The sequence below is a fragment of the Camelus bactrianus genome, chromosome 25 (assembly GCF_048773025.1).
Source record: "Camelus bactrianus isolate YW-2024 breed Bactrian camel chromosome 25, ASM4877302v1, whole genome shotgun sequence".
Taxonomy (NCBI): Eukaryota; Metazoa; Chordata; class Mammalia; order Artiodactyla; family Camelidae; genus Camelus; species Camelus bactrianus.
Genome location: NC_133563.1, coordinates 40,301,178 through 40,317,050, shown reverse-complemented (window position 1 = coordinate 40,317,050; position 15,873 = coordinate 40,301,178). Strand labels below are relative to the sequence as shown.

General features: G+C 47.7%; 1 long non-coding RNA gene across 1 annotated transcript in view; it reads right to left on the bottom strand.

Annotated features, from left to right (window-relative positions):
- LOC141575059 (uncharacterized) overlaps positions 1-14,996 on the bottom strand; it is a 32,541-nt gene extending 17,545 nt beyond the window's left edge. Inside the window, exons 1-3 of the long non-coding RNA XR_012502338.1 lie at positions 14,140-14,996; positions 6,570-6,722; positions 5,713-5,820 (exon numbers count right to left, since the gene is read on the bottom strand). This is a non-coding gene — a long non-coding RNA (uncharacterized LOC141575059). The remainder of the gene's footprint in view (positions 1-5,712; positions 5,821-6,569; positions 6,723-14,139) is intronic.
- Between the last annotated feature and the right edge of the window lie 877 nt (positions 14,997-15,873).

The following is a 15,873-nucleotide window of genomic DNA, read 5'->3' as shown; positions in this document are numbered from 1 at the left end:
AAAAATAAAAAAAAAAAATAAAACAAAGAAACAAATAAGAAATACCAAATCAACTGGAAAACAAATTTCAAAATGGCAATAAAACCACATCTATAAAATAACTACTATAAATGTCAATGGACAAAGTGTTCCAATCAAAAGAAAAAGTGAAGGAGGGGGAAAGATGGTGGAGTAAAAAAGATGCTCAGAGCTCACCCCTCTACCACAAATTCACCAAAAGTGACATCCACAGACACACCCACCACCCAGAACACCTGCTGAACTTTGACAGAATATTGCCTTCTTCAAAAGATAAAATTTTCACAAATCTGGTAGGAGAAAAGGAGAAAAGAAGAAAAAGGAAAATAGTTCAGGACCATTCCAATGAGGAGGGAGCTGCAAAGGAGTAATAGCATTAATACACTGGGTCTACCCAACTCCAATGGCGAGTTCAGCAAGATGGAGAGGGAACATCTGCTGCTCGGATCTGTACAGAATAGCCTTTGACTGACAGAACTAAGTTAATTGGGCACAAAGAGCCCCAACGATCCCCAGCCCTAGACGTGAACCAGCAGAGGTGGGATGGGACAGGCTGTCTGAGTCGAGCAGAGGACTCGGGCTGACTGTACAGAGGAAACCTTGGGGGACTGCAATGTTCTGTGTGCCATGGCTGGGAGAGTATACAGATTAGAACAGCCTGGGTCCCCCATAAAATCCAAAAAAAAAAAAAAGGCAAAGCAACACTGCTGGTCTGCCCTGGGGGGAAGGGGATCCGTAGCCATTGTGTCCACAGACCCACAGTGCCATTATTGGAGACTTCTTGGGAGAAGAGAGTCAAGGCTCAGCCATAGCCACCATATTTTCTGGTTCATGGTTCCCAGGTGAAGGAGGGGTCAAAACCCGAATCCCTACCTAGGGGCTCCACAACCTCATAGGTGGCACTGAGATTTGTTTACAGTCCCAAGCAGAGGGGACCATTACACACCGATGCCTCTCTGAATTGGCTCTTCTAAGACAAATGGACAAGAAGCAGTGTTCTGGAACAGAGCAGGGGTGAGGGCTAGTGCAGCTGTTTTCTCTGAGTCCACCTATGAAGCATGGACCTAATGCGGCAGGGGAGCTACCTGCCAACTACCTTGCACAAGTGTGGTACTGGGACCAGGCATCTGGTGGGGGTGCAGACCACACACTTACTGATGCTGGGACACAGACCAGGAGCACGACTGGAGGGCCTCTGGAACCAGCAAGTGGAGTTTTCACAGCAGGATATGGGCAGGAGTGTGACAACCACAGGAAAAAAGGAGCTCCTGCTCAATATCCAGGGCAGACTCAGGACACCAGAACACTAGCCACACCACCAACAAAGGGGATAACAGGCAAAAGGCATGGAAGGAAGACTTGGCAACCACCCATAATTAAAAACAACCTTATGACAAAATTATTGAGTGCATATTCTTGGAGAAAGGCCAAGTTAGTGGAGTAGAAGGATACTTGTATCTTATCCTCTCCAATAAATACACCAAGACTGACATTCACAGACACACCCACCCACTCAGAACATCTGCTGAACTTTGATAAAACATTGCCATCTTCAAAAGACAAAATGTGCCACCAATCTGGTAGGAGAAACGGAAAAAAGAAGGACGAAAATGCAAAATGGCTTGGGTTTGGTCCTTTGAAGAGGGAGCAGCAAAGGAGGGATAGTGCTGGTTGACTGGGTCTCCCCCTTCCCAACGGAGAGGTCAGCAGGATCGACAGGGAACCTCTGAGGCTCAGAAGTGTACAGAACCGCCCTGACTGACAGAATTAAGTTACATGGGCACAAAGTGTGTCAACAACCCCCAAACCTAGAAGTGAATCAGGGATGGGAAGGGACAGGCTGCTGGATCCAGGCAGACTCTGGTTGAATGTACAGTGGTAACCCTGGGGGACTACAGTGTGCTGTGGACAACTGCTTGGATTCTATACAGAGCAGAACAGCCTGGGACCCCGATAAAATAAGAAAAAAATAAAGCAAAGCAACATTGCTGGCTTGCCTGGGGGAAGGGGAGTTTTGCCTTTGTCTCTGCTGACCCACGGCAACATAACTGGTGATTTCTCAGAAGAAGAGAGATGAGGCTCAGCCACAGCCATCATACCCACCCAGGCAGAGGCAGGGTGGAAACCTGAATATGTACCTGGCAGTTCTGCAGCCTCATAGGTGGGACTCAGACTTGCTTACATCCCCAGACATATAGGAAGGTTCTGTCCTGGTGCCTCTACGAACTCGCACCTCTAAGACAAATGAACAAGGAGCAGAGTTCTGGCAAAGAGCAGGGACTAGGGCTGGTGTGGCCATTTGCCTCAAGCCCACCTACAGAGTGTGGAACAGATGTGGAGTGGGGAGTAGCACTGAACAGGGGAGCAACCAACCCAACTACTGTGCAGCACTGCTGCACCTGGACATGGCATTGGGAAGGGGCACAACCTGCCCACCTAACATGCAGGAGAGCAGCACCAAGATGCAGCATTGGGAGGAGATGTGACATGTCTACCTACAGGCACTGGGAGCAGCACAGACCAAGGGTGTGACCAGAGGGTCTCTGGAAACAACGAGCTGAGTTCATGAAGCAAGGCAAGGGCAGGAGCTGTGACAACCACAAAAAAAATAGGAGACCCCATTCAATAACCAGGGTAGGCTCTGGTTAACATGTTAACGGCCACATCCCTAACCAAAGGGATAACAGACAAAAGGCACAGAAGTAAGACTTGGCAACCACACATATTTAAGAAGGACCTCTTGATAAAATTATTAAGGGCACACAATCTTCACGGGAACATACCCTCTTCTTTTTCTGTTCCATTTTCTTTTACTTTTTAAATGTTACTTCTTAAATAATTTTTATATTTCTATTTTTAATCCCTTTTAAAATTTTCTTTTAAAATACTTATATTATTATCTTTCAATTTGTCCAATTTCATTTTTATCTTTGTTCTGTTCTTCTGTTATGATTATACTGTTCTCAAATATTTTCTTACTTTAATATTTTAAAAATTCATCCCAACTCAATTGTTATCTTGTTTCAATATGTTCTTCTATTATTGATTATACTGCTTTTAAAACTAATTTCTTTGTGCTTAGTTTTATTTCTGCATCCACTTTCTATAAATAAATAAACTCTTAAGGACCACAGTAGATAATTGATACTCCATAAGCCATAGTGCCAGAGAGATATAAGCAAGATGAAGAAGCAGAGCCACCTCTCTCAATTAAAAGAACAAGATAAATCCCCTGAAAGAACAATCAATGAAATAGACATTGATAGTCTACTAGATGATTTCAAGAAAGGAGTGATCAAAATACTGAAGAAACTAAAAGAGATTGTCTATAGAGACAGAGAATATGTCAAAAAACGAAATTGAAACTCTAAAGAGGAGCCAGCGAAAATTGGAAAACTTATTTCCTGAGATGAGAGTTGAGCTAAAGGCTGTAAAATGTAGGCTAGATAATTGAGAGGAATGAATATGTGACTTAGAAGACAGGACAACAGAACAGCTGAGAGAAAACAAATAAAAACCAATGAAAGCAATATAAGGGACCTATGGAATAACATAAAGCATGCCAACCTACTCATAATGGGGGTCCCAGAAGGAGAAGAAAGAACAAAGGGGATTGAAAAGGTATTTGAAGAAATCATGACTGAAAACTTCCCAAACCTAAAGAAGGAATCAGATACACAAGTGCAGGAAGCACAGAGCATCCCAAACAAGGAGGACCCAACAGACCCACACCAAGACATATTACAATTTGGATGACCAGGGTTGAGAATAGGAAATGATTCTAAAGGCAGCAAGAGAAAAACAAAGAATGAGATACAAGGGAACCCCCATAAGATTTTCAGCTGATTTCTCTACACAAACAGTACAGGCCAGAAGGGAGGGGCAAGGAATATTCAAAGTCCTGAATGAAAATATGATGCAGCTTACGATACTTTATCCAGCAAGGCTATCCTTTAGAATAGAAGGAGAGATAAAGAACTTCACAGACAAGCAAAAACTAAAAGAATTTAGCAACACTAAACCTATGCTAAAGGAAATATTGAAAGACCTACTCTAAGCAGAAAAGAAGCAGGATGCTACAAAAAGGAGAAAACCATGATTGGAAAGGTGATTGCTACAATGAATTACAACAGAATAAACATGAAATCATAAAAGAGGACATCTAAATCATTAAGGGTGGGTGAGGCGAACAAGAAAATGTACAGGTCTCTCTCTCTCTCTCTCTCTCTCTCTTTTGTTCTTGGTAGGATGAGTTTGAGCTTATATTACTATCTGTTTAAAACAAACAGGTATAGTAATGGGTTAATATATGAACAAAGTAAGGTAACCACAAGCCAAAAAGTTACAATAGAGTCACAAAACTAAAAAGACACCAAGATAATAAAAAGGAAAATTATCAGACCACAAAAAGAAAAAGAAAGTAACAAAGAGGAAATACAAAATCAACTGCAAAACAAAGTTCAAAATATAATAAACACATATCTATCAATAATTATTATAAATGTCAATGGACTAAATGCTTTAATCAAAGGACATAGAGTGCAGAGTGGATAATAAAGCAAGTATCTACAATACACTGTATACAAAAGACCCACGTTAGGTAGAAGGACACACATAGATTGAAAGCGAGAGGATTGAAAAAGATATTCCACAAAAATGGAAATGACAAGAAAGCAGGAATATCAACAGTGATTTCAAATAAAATAGACTTTAAAACAAAGATTATAAAGAAAGATTAAGAAGGGCATTTTATATTGATTAAAGGAGTCATAGATGAAGATATTACACTCATTAACATATATGAACCCAATATAGGAGCACCTAAATACATAACAGATAAAAAGGGAAAATTTGATCAGAATACAGTCATGGTAGAAGACTTTAACTATCCATTAACATCACTGGACAGATCTTCCATACATAAAATTAATAAGACAATGTAGAAATTAAATGATAAAATAGAACAATTTGTCTTGGTTAATATTTTCAGAACATTATATTTCCCTAAAATAGAATATACATTCTTCCCAAGTGCACGAACCACATTTTCTAGGATAGATCATATACTTTGGCACAAAAGAAGCATTAACAATTTGAAGAAGATAGAAAATATTTGAAGCAACTTTTTCTGAACACAATATCATAAAAGTAGAAATTAACTACAGAAAAATAAAGGAGAAATAAATGACAGCATGGAGATTAAACAACATATTACTTTAAAAAAAAATGGGTGGATGATGAAATCAAAGAAGAAATAAAAAAAAAAAAACACAGTGAGACAAATGATGATGAAAACACAACCACACAGAACCTATGGGATCCAGAAAAGGCAGTGCTTAGAGTGAAGTTTATAGCGAGAGAATCAGGCCTACCTCAAAAAAGAGGAAAAACTGCAATAAACAATCAAACTTACCACCGAAAAGAATTAGAAAAAGAAGAGCAAAAAATAACAAAAGTAAGCAGAAGGAAGGAAATAATAAAGATCAGGGAGGAAATAAATAAAATAGAGATATTAGAAACATTTGAAAAAATCAAGCCAAGAGATGGTTTCTTGAAAGAGTAAACACAATTGACAAAATTATGCTCTATGCTGGAAATTGACACAAGAATGCAAACTGACTATAACTCAATAAAATAAAAATTAAAAAATAAATATATTAACAAAAGAAAAAAGAAAAGGTAGTTTCTACTCACCAGACTGGAGGAGGGGACTGCACCCCATGTGGGGTCACACCCCATGGGAAAGCCTGGGGTCAGGATCGGAGGAGCAGGGTGCTGTGGACAGGAACTGTCACAGGGTTTCTGCAGGAGGGGAGGGTGAGGCATGTGAGCAGGCTGAGGACTGGCTATTTGAGTAAGTTCATGGGCTCTGGGGTGGAGGGGCTCCCCCAAGTGTCTGGACTTGACTCTGGGTGAGTTGGGCAGGTGGACAGTGGCTCAGTGTGAGTCCAAGTCCAGTGGAGGGGGTAGTGCGTTAGATCTAGAAGGACTCCTTCTGGGGTGGGAAGGCCCATAATGGAGGCAGGAGGCCAAGCCCAGGTGACTGAGAAAAGGGTGTGTCCTGCATTGGCCTGCAGGGCAGACGAAAGCATCCAGTCTACAGAAGGTGGAAACATGGCCCATACAAGGGCTCAGCTCAGATGTCACCCCCTCAGAGGAGCCTTCCTTGCCTGCACAGTCTACAGGGACAGCCTCCTCCACGCACATCTCCAAAGCAGACACCTGCTCCATCTCCTGCATAGCATTCAGGAACCGGGCCCCTGCTCCAAGCCCAGCTATGGTTCCGCTGCCCTGAGGAAAAGCCCTCACAGGAGCCATCAAGCCCTGCACGACCTGGGCCCCACCTCTCTGTCTCTTCTGCCACCACTGTCTCCACCTGGCTCTCTTCTCCTCCTCTCCTGCACTCCCCCAGCCCTGTGTGCTCTCCAGAGCACGTGTCCCTCCTAACATGCTGTGTGTGTTCACTGTGTCTCATCCACTGCATGCCTCCCACCCAGGTCAGTATCCAGTGCACAGTAGGGCTCAGTAAGTAGAGAATGAATGACTCTTACCATCACTGCTGGGAAGACCTTTGTCTGTGACCTACAGTGATCACACACCCGTCACACATTCGCTGAGGTTCTACTGTGTGTTGGGCGGGTTCCATATACCGGGCACAGCAGGGAGTGAAGCAGGCAGGTCTCCATTCTCATGCAGCAGACAGCCTGGTGGGGGACACAGAGAAAATTAAGTAAAATATACACAATGTCCGGAGGTGATATGTTCCATGGAGAAAAATAAGGTCAGGGAGGACATTTGAGCAGATTCCTGGAGGTGTTCAAGAAGCAGGCGGAGAGAGATCCTGGCTGAAAGAGCAGCCAGCGCAAAGGCCCTGAGGCCACAGTGGGATGCGGGTGGAGGGTCTTAGTTATCCGTGTGAGTTCTTAGTCCTGCCTTGAGTACGTATGTTGTTTTATTTGTAAACCTTGATTTCACCTTTATAGCAAATTAAACTGCATCATCAATCTGCATAATTTAGCCAATTCTGTTTCAGGTGTTGTGGGCACAATGGCGGGCTAGTTACTTGGGTTGGTAAAGAATTACCAGCGTCTGAGAAGGGTCTAGGAAAGTTTAATAGGGACACTGCTATAGGCAACATCAGGCCACACAGGCAAGAGGTGCCTACATGAGGGCCAAGGTTGAGTGTGTGGGGTCTGTTATTGGGGGGGTGCTGTTCACACAAGGAGGAGGGGGCTGCATGATCAATTCTTGCACAGGTACCTGGTTGGTTGTGAGATCTGACAGGGGCTTCTCTGAACAACAGGCTTTACCACTTTAATAAGGGCAGGATGTGAGGCCTCTCTTCCTAGGGCAATGAGTTTTCATAGGGTAAACACACAGCAAGAGAAGATGTTTTATAGCTTGTGGAAATTCAGGTGTGCAAAGGGTCCTGCAGTGGGGAGTGGGAGGAAAGGTGCCACTGGGCTCTAGACACACAGAGAGCCCATGGGTGAGGGCGTATGACTCTAAAGAGTGCCACCTGGCTTCACACCAGGGACTTTATGTGAAAACAGGAGAATCTAAGTTGTCAGCACGTGTCTACTCAGTGACCTCCCTAAGCCTAGCTCTGTCAGAAACCAGGTGGCTGTGAAATGAACATGAAGTTCCCCACCCTGAGGAACCCAATGAATGAACATCTTGACATTCTCAAGCCCCTTACCCTGCACCACCACCCCACCTCATCTGGGTCTCAGGCTCTGACCCTGATATCAGTGGCACCTTTGTTCCCTATATCCAGCTCGTCTGGACGTCTCTGTGATGAGCTGTTCCATGTCAGCGAGCCCCAAACTGAGCTCTGCCTTTACCCCATGAATGCTTCCTCCCTGTGAAGCCCCTTGTGAAGGAGCCACCACTAGCAGGATCCTTCAGCCCTGAGTCTCTGCCTTCCCCACCCCTCCGACTTCCCCCAGCCCATGATCCCCTCTGGAGGTCCCTATTATCCTCTCCCTCCCACTTCAGTCTTGGGCTGCACACCAATTCCCTCTTCACAATCTCCCACAAGACAGGTCCAGGTCCACTTGGGGACACTGAGGTGACACAGGCGGGTGTTGCTAGGAATGAAGAGCAGGATACTGTAGCAGAGGAGAGGCAAGGGCTCCCAATCCACCAGAACACAGGCTAAAGTGGGGGCAAGACACCCATAAAGGGTGAGGCAGGCATCACACTGCAGCCCCGCCCTCTGCTCCCCCAGGGTGCCCTGTGTTTCCTGCTTTGGCCTGGGGGACTTCCCCCCTCACTCTCTGTTAGAGGGGTGCCCATTCATTCATTCACACCCTCATTCACCATGTACATGGGTCCTGCTCAGTGCCAGGTCTCAGCTGGATGACAGCTCATCCTTGGGGACACAGCTCAGATCTCACCTCCTCCATGAAGCACTTCTGGATTCCCACCCCTCCTGAAGTTCCTCTGGCCTCAGTTGGGACCACTAGGGCTGAGACCACACTCTGATTACCTCCCAAGTCTGTGATCTCTGTGAAAGCCCTGGGTTCAATGTGGAAAGAGACTCAGAAAAATGGGGCCAAAAGGGGCTAAGAAAAATGTTACTAGTTCTCTATTACAGAGAAGGGCACTGAGCAGAGAGAGGGCAGTGTCCAACCAAAGCTACAGAGGAGGGTCTCAGTGAGCCCTCCCTTGGCCCTGTTACTAGTTCTCTGTTACAGATGAGGACACTGAGCCACAGAGAGGGAGCAGAGCCCTGCTATAGCCTTGGCCCCACGGCCTGTGTCCTTTATGACTAGCTCAATGCTGCCAGCAGTGGTGTAGGCCTGGAATGGAGGTTGAAAGCAGCCTGACCCCCAGGACCCCTTCATACACAAAATCAGTCTCAGGAAACACCCCTCAAGACCTACTCTACACCCCTGGGATTGGGACCTGATTGCTGTTCCTGGAAGCTGGCTGGGCTTCCCTGTGAATTGGCCCAGGAGATGCTTGGGACAGACACAGGGCCCCTGAGGCTCCCTGTCCCCAGATGAGCAGCTCTAGTCCCCTTGACTGTCCCTGGCAGAGGCCAGATGACACGAGGTGTTGGTCGGGTAGCCAGCTGTGGAGATGAGGAAATGGGAGCAACATGCAGGTATATGCAGAGGTTCAGGTATTCACTCAACAATCATTGATTCAGGCCTTGCAGTGTGGCTGGCCTGGGCCCAGGCCTGGGTGTCCAGTAGTGAATACAGTCAACCCCTTGAGCCTTCTGGGAAAGCAGTGCTCAGAGAAACAGGCCCTCAGAGCCCCCATCCTGTTTCCCATGAACAATCACACTGAGATGAGGCTGCAGCCATGGGTCCCAGTGGAGGGTGAAGGGAGGAAGGAAACCCAGAGTGGGCACTGACCATGAGCCTGGACACTGGAATCAGATGGCCTGGGCTCTGTAATCTGGGGTGGTCACCTCCCCTGTTCTCTCTGTGCCTCAGTTACTTCTGCAGAAATGGGTGATAACGCCTGTCCCTGCCCCACAGGTTTTCATGAGGAGTCAGTGATCTCTTATGCTTGTAGGACAGTGCCTGGCTATGGGTCAGGATCCTGCTCACCTCACAATAGTCTGTCCCACTTTAAAGATGAGAAAGCCAAGTCTAAGGGGGTTATGAGACCAGCCTGTGCTAGCCCCCTTCTCATGCTCTGCTGTCCAGGTCTCCTGCTTTTACATCATCCCTCTGCCCCCATATCCACCCAGCAAATAAGTGCTGAGAATCTGAGCAAATCAGAGTATGAATGGAGGCACACCCTCTCCCCAACTTGAGCTCTTGGGGCGATGGGCAGGATGGGGATATCGGGCTCCCCCAGACTGTCTAGGAGGCCCAGCATGTCCGTCACCTCATTTCCACTCAACACGGAGGTGTGTGTCCAAGGGCCAGAGGGCGATGGACTAACCCATGGTGGGTGGATGCTAGGTAGGTGTGGGAGGCACAGAGTGGCCCCTGGAAGACAGTGTCCAGGCAGCCAAGGTGTGGGGAATGAGGTTGCCCAGAAGGGGCAGAGGACAGAGTCCAGCCTGGACACCACCCCCTGCTGGACCCTGATCTGGGGTGAGAATTGGGACAAGCCAGGGCCCCGCTAGGGCTCCTCATCCAGCAAAGAGGTGAGGAAAAATTAAGGAGACAATGGAGGCTGACCCCACCATGCTCCCTGTGTGAGGGCGCTGCTTCCAGGATCCTGGAGGTTCCTTAGACCCTTGTGAAGTGGCTGCTGTTTCCAGCCCCATGTGGGCAGAAGAACTGAGGCAAGGAGGACACAGTGACTCAGTACAGAGATAGGATTCATCCAAGAGTGTGTGCTGGGCCTCTCGCTGAGAGCAGCCTCTGGGCATCATGGACTTAGGAAGTGTCTTGTCCTCCCTCATAAGGCTCCTGGCATGTTAGGCAGGAAAGGTCCCAGTGCCCATACCTGGGCCTCTCTGGGTGATGCTGACATGTGGGATCATGATGGTCCTGGGAAAGGAGAGAGAATGTAGGCTGGGCGTCAGGTCTGCATCAGACCCTAATGATGCCCCTAATGTTGTGTGACCTGGAAACTCCCTGACCTCTCTGTGCTTGGCTTTCCAGCTCTGACTCAGAGGACTGCTGTGCTTGGCAAACAGTAGGACCTCAATCAGAGGAAAAAGCCAGCCCTTCCCCAGGAACCTCTCCTCTTACATGCCCAAAGCTAAGCCCATGTGCCACACATCAACAGAGCTGATACTTGACAAACAGGGCAAGTGAAATCCAGCAACACCTCCCTCCTGCCTGAGGCCCTTCCCTCCTCAGTGAGTGGCTCAGAGCAGGTCTCTGCATCCCAGAAGCCTGAACTGAGCCTTGTGACCTGGAGGAGTCCCTGTTCCACACAACTTTTTTTCCAGGTGCTTCCAACAAGACACAAGAGCACCTGGTCAGTCTCTTAGCTGCAAGGTCCTCCCTTTGCAAATTCCCCCATCACATCCGGGCTAGAAGATGTGAGTTCCAGGGCACATGACCATCCAAATGATGACTTCAGGAAAACATCCCTGCCCACACTGCACTCTTCAGAGCCCACCTTCTAAAAGAAGGGGTAGTGACCCACGGTTGTGCACAGTTTTATCAGAACACAGCCCTCACCCACCCACCATTGGAAACATGTGAGAAGCAGAGATTCCCAAGTGCCTGGACCCCTGTCATCCAGAAAGCAGAGGTTAGGGTAACAGACAGAAGGGGAGAAAGTACTTTCATACTATGTATCTGATAAGGGGTTAACACCCAAAACATATAAATAACTCTTACAATTCAACAGCAAAAAAACAAGCAATCTGATTTAAAAAGTGGGCAGAGGAACTGAATAGACATTTTTCCAAAGAAGGCACACAGATGTCTAACAGGTACATGAAAAGGTGCTCAACATCACTCACCATCAGGGAAATGCAAATCAAAACCACAATGAGATATCCCCTCACACCTGTCAGGGTGGGTGTCATCAAAATACAAGAGATAACAAGTGATAGTGGTGGTGTGAAGAAAAGGGAAACTTCTGCAATGTTGGTGGGAATGTAAATTGGTGCCATCACTCTGGAAAAGAGTAAGAAGACTCCCCCAAAATTTAAAATTAGAACTTCCATATGATCCAGCAAGTCCACTGCTGGGAATATATCCAAAGGAAATGAAATCACTATGTCAATGAGACAACTGCACCCTCACGTTCACTGTACCATTATTTACAATAACCAAGATATGTAAACAACCTAAGTGTCCATCAACAGATGAATGGATACAGAAAACGTGATGCATATATATGTATATATAATGGAATCTTATTCAGACATTAAAAAAATGAAATCCTGCCATTTGTGACAACTTGGATGGACCTTCAGGGTATTATGCTAAGTGAAATAAATAAGACAGAGAAAGACAAATACCTATGATCTCATTTATATGTGGAATCTATAAAATAAACCAAAACCCATAGAAACAGAGATCAGGTTGGTGGTTGCCAGAGGTGAGTCAGGGGGTGATTGAAATACGGGAAGATAATCAAAATGTACAAACTTCCAGTTAGAAGATAAAAAAGTCCTGGGGACATAATGTACTGCAAGGTGACTGTAGTTAATAACACTGCACTGTGCATTTGACAGTTGTTAAGAGAGTACCTCTTAAAATTTCTGATCACAAGGAAAATAGTGTGTGACTATGGGTGATGACAGACGTCAAGTAAACTTAATGCAGTGATCATTTCACAATATGCACATGTAACAGGCCATTATGCTGCACACCTAAAGCCAACAAAGTTATGTGACAATTGTATCTCAGGAATACTTATCCCAGGAAGCGGGGGTGCGAGCCTGGATTACCTACTGCAGGAGCTGCCTTTGTCCTCCAACAGCAGAGGGTGGTAGTTGGGACAGGGACTGTAGGTCCCTCAAAGCCTAGAATGTTTACTGTCTGGACCTTCACAGGGAGAGTGTGCAGACCCTGCCCTGGAAGACGGTGGTCATGGCAGCAACAACGGCCTGCCTGTGTTCAGGCTCAGCCCAGACAGCTCCTGTGCTCTGCTGTCACCGCATTTACTTCCCTCCACACCCTCAGAGGGAGAGGCTTCAATGTTCCGATTTTACACATGAGAAAACTGAGGCTCATTTGCTTTGAATTATTGACCGAGTGGTGGGGGAAGCTTTGAACTCCAGTGTTTTGATTTCAAAGCCACATCTCAGTCCTGATTTTTAGAAGGTGGAGGTCCAGGCACTGGGAACCCTCCACCTTCCTCACTTGTAGTCTTACTCCAGGGCTGCCATCCCCGAGGCGTCTGGGTGAACACATTTAATCCGCTTACTCTGCACCAGCTGAGCCCTTGGCTGCCAGTCTGTTGTCGCTGCCTGACACCAGCTGAGTTTTACAAGTGAACCATCACCCCCTGCCAGCCCACCTGCCCTGCCATGTGGGGCAGACCCCTCCTAGCCTGGTCATTCTAAACCCTTAGCTCACACATTTGCACAACTACATCGAAAGGGCCCTACTCCCTGTGTGGAGGTATCGACAAGGGGAAGGGAGGGGAGTTTTGGGTGGCCCCTTACTCTGAAGGTGACACATGACAGGGACATGTTCATGTCCATAATGGCACTCAATTTGAAGCTAAGAACATGGTCACAGCGAGGGGTAAAAGCTGAGAGGCTACAAGGCTGCTGAGAAAGGGGCTTGACTATTGAATTGTAAATGTGTAATTTAATTTAAAAATTAGCCTCCTGGGTGATAAGAATTTGTCCTTAAGGCCAGAATTGGCCACCTGACCCCTGGGAACCCCTCAATTCCAGGATGTAATCATCTGAGCATGGAGGGGGCTTAAATTGGGGTGCTGTCCTCTCAGTCATGGTGCACCTCCCCACATGTGCAGCCATGAACTGCAGTTCTCACACATCAAGGCACCTCTCATGCCCTGCCAAGGAGGTCCAGGTCATAAGGAAGGGATGACAGACTGTGAGGTCACACGTGTGCCCCTGCAGGGGTGAATGTTGTATAGGGCAGAGCCCCCCACTCTCACCTCCAGGAGGGGTGCTGGAGGGAGCAGGACTCCTGAGCCCCTAGGCTTAGCAAGCATCCTGGCTGAGGGTGGGGAGGCTGTCCACTCTGAAGTCATAGGTCAGATGGTAGATTGGGGTCCCACCCCCACAGCTCACCAGTGAGACCGTCTAGTCTGTTTCTCTGTAAACTGGAACCCAGTCACCCTCACCCTCAGAAGTGGGGGCAGCCTGTGTAAATTACAACACAAAGCCCTGGGCTGTTTCAGGTGCCTGGGGGTGTCCAGGCCCCTAGGCCGGGCAGGTGGGAGAGGAGATGTATGGGTTAGCAGGTGTGAGAGCAGGGCTGAGACTTGGCTGAGTGCATGCACTCTAATATCCAGGAACTGCGAGCTACCACTAGCAAATCTGTTCACTGAGGCCATGTGTACTCTCCCTTGTCATTTACAATCCCCTGTTTGAACAGAGGCCTCTGGAGTCTATTAGCCACATTGTTGCCTGTCACCACACTGTTGCAGTTCCAGGGTCTCCATTTAGCCAGCTTGAAGGAATAGTGAAACTTTTTCTTAAAACCAGTGACAGAAAACCAAAGTGGCTTAAAGAAGCAAACAGGGCAGGAGAGAATGACTTACCTAACTGAGACATCCACAGGGAGATAGCTTCAGGCAGGGCTGTACCTGGTGCTCAGTGACATCAGCAGAAGTCATCCTTCCCCACCTCTGGGCTCTGCCACTGGTGTCATCTTCACATGGCTCTGCCTTTACGAGAGCAAGATAGTCACCAACTGCCAGAGGCTGACATCACCACCCCTCAACTCCCAACTGAAATAGAACTTCTCTGCTCCCAGGATTCCAGCAACTAGGCCTGACCTCCGTGGAGCCTGATTGGGCTGGTGCCCAGCCCTGAGCCAATCACAGTGGCCAGGGAGGATGGAAAATGCTGATTGGCCAGATCAAGGCCATGTGACCATCCTCTCCAGGAAACCTGTGAGCTGTTCACCTGTTTTCAGGTTGGGAGAGTGTGATGTCTCCCAGAGGATCCTGCTACTAGCACAAACTGCAGGTGGCACAATGAGCTGAAATGAGCCTGTCTGCTTGGTGACAAGTGACAGGTCACTTAGTGGTTCCCTGCTCCAGGGAGGGAGGCATGTCCAAACAATATTGGGGCTTCAGAGCCAGAATGTAGTAGAAAAGCCTCCCAGTCTCCCAAAAGGTGGGAAAGTGAGCAGTGACACAGGAAAGGCACTCCTCTCTGTGGCCCTTGGCTTTCTCCTTGTTACAGTGGAGAGTGCAGTGTTGCCCCTGACAGCCCACTTCCCTGCTGGGAGGCCTTTGCAACAGGTGGAGAGTGCTTGGAAAAGCCCACTTATTCTGAGGAACTGTTATTGCTCCTGGTGGCATTATTATTTTCATGTCACTTGTGAGGTGGGCCCTGAGGGGTCCCTGATCTGGGGGCACAGACACCCACAGAAACTTGACCCAGTATTGCTGTTCATTCAACAATGACTTTCCGAGAACCTACTGTGTGTCAGATTCCCAGGGTAGAGCAGTGGTGTTGACAGCACAAGCCCCTGCCTCACCTCATCTCTGCATCCCAGGTGGGGTCACCAGAATGGGAGTTCAGGAAGCAGAGGATGTGGCCGAAGCCTTGTGGGAACCCCTGGGTTTTTCTCTGTGCTGAGGGCACTAGCAGCACACCGATTGTGGGACTCAGTACCCGCAGGACCCAGCATTGATGGGTAAAGGAGAGGGGCATTTCTACAAGCACATCCTCACTAACCCCAGGCTCCAGAGGGCAGCTACACTCTGCTCAACCCAAGGGGGCATCTTCCACCATCCTGATCAGCCTCTGGTATTACTCCCCGCTCAGATGCACTTTTTCCTGTGGCAGCTACACTCAGAATATGTGTTTGTTTCTCTCCCATGTGGTTAAGTGGACTTCAGACACATGATAGTGATGGAGTGGCTAAGCCTCTGGGCAGATTGCTGGGTGACCGGCGGAAATTGCTGCACATGGTGAGCTCCCTTCTGCCAACCAACGGGCCAGGCCCCACCACTGTTCTGTCTGTTCTACCTCACTTAATCTGCACAGACACTCTGTGCAGGACATCCTGTTATCCCCCATCTCTGCTGACCTTGGGTGGACAAAGCTTGGGTTTGAGAAAGTTGCCCAGGTCACATTGTTGACAAGTGAGGAGCTGGGGATTTGCACCCTGGTCCCAGGAGTCTGGATCATGGAAAGGCCTGGGTGGGGCAGCTTATTGCCAAGGGAAGTCCTGCCCAAGCCTCTCCCATGAGACCCCACACAACAGCACATCTAGCAGAGTCAGCATTTCCTGGACCAGATGGACAGAACCTCAAAACTTC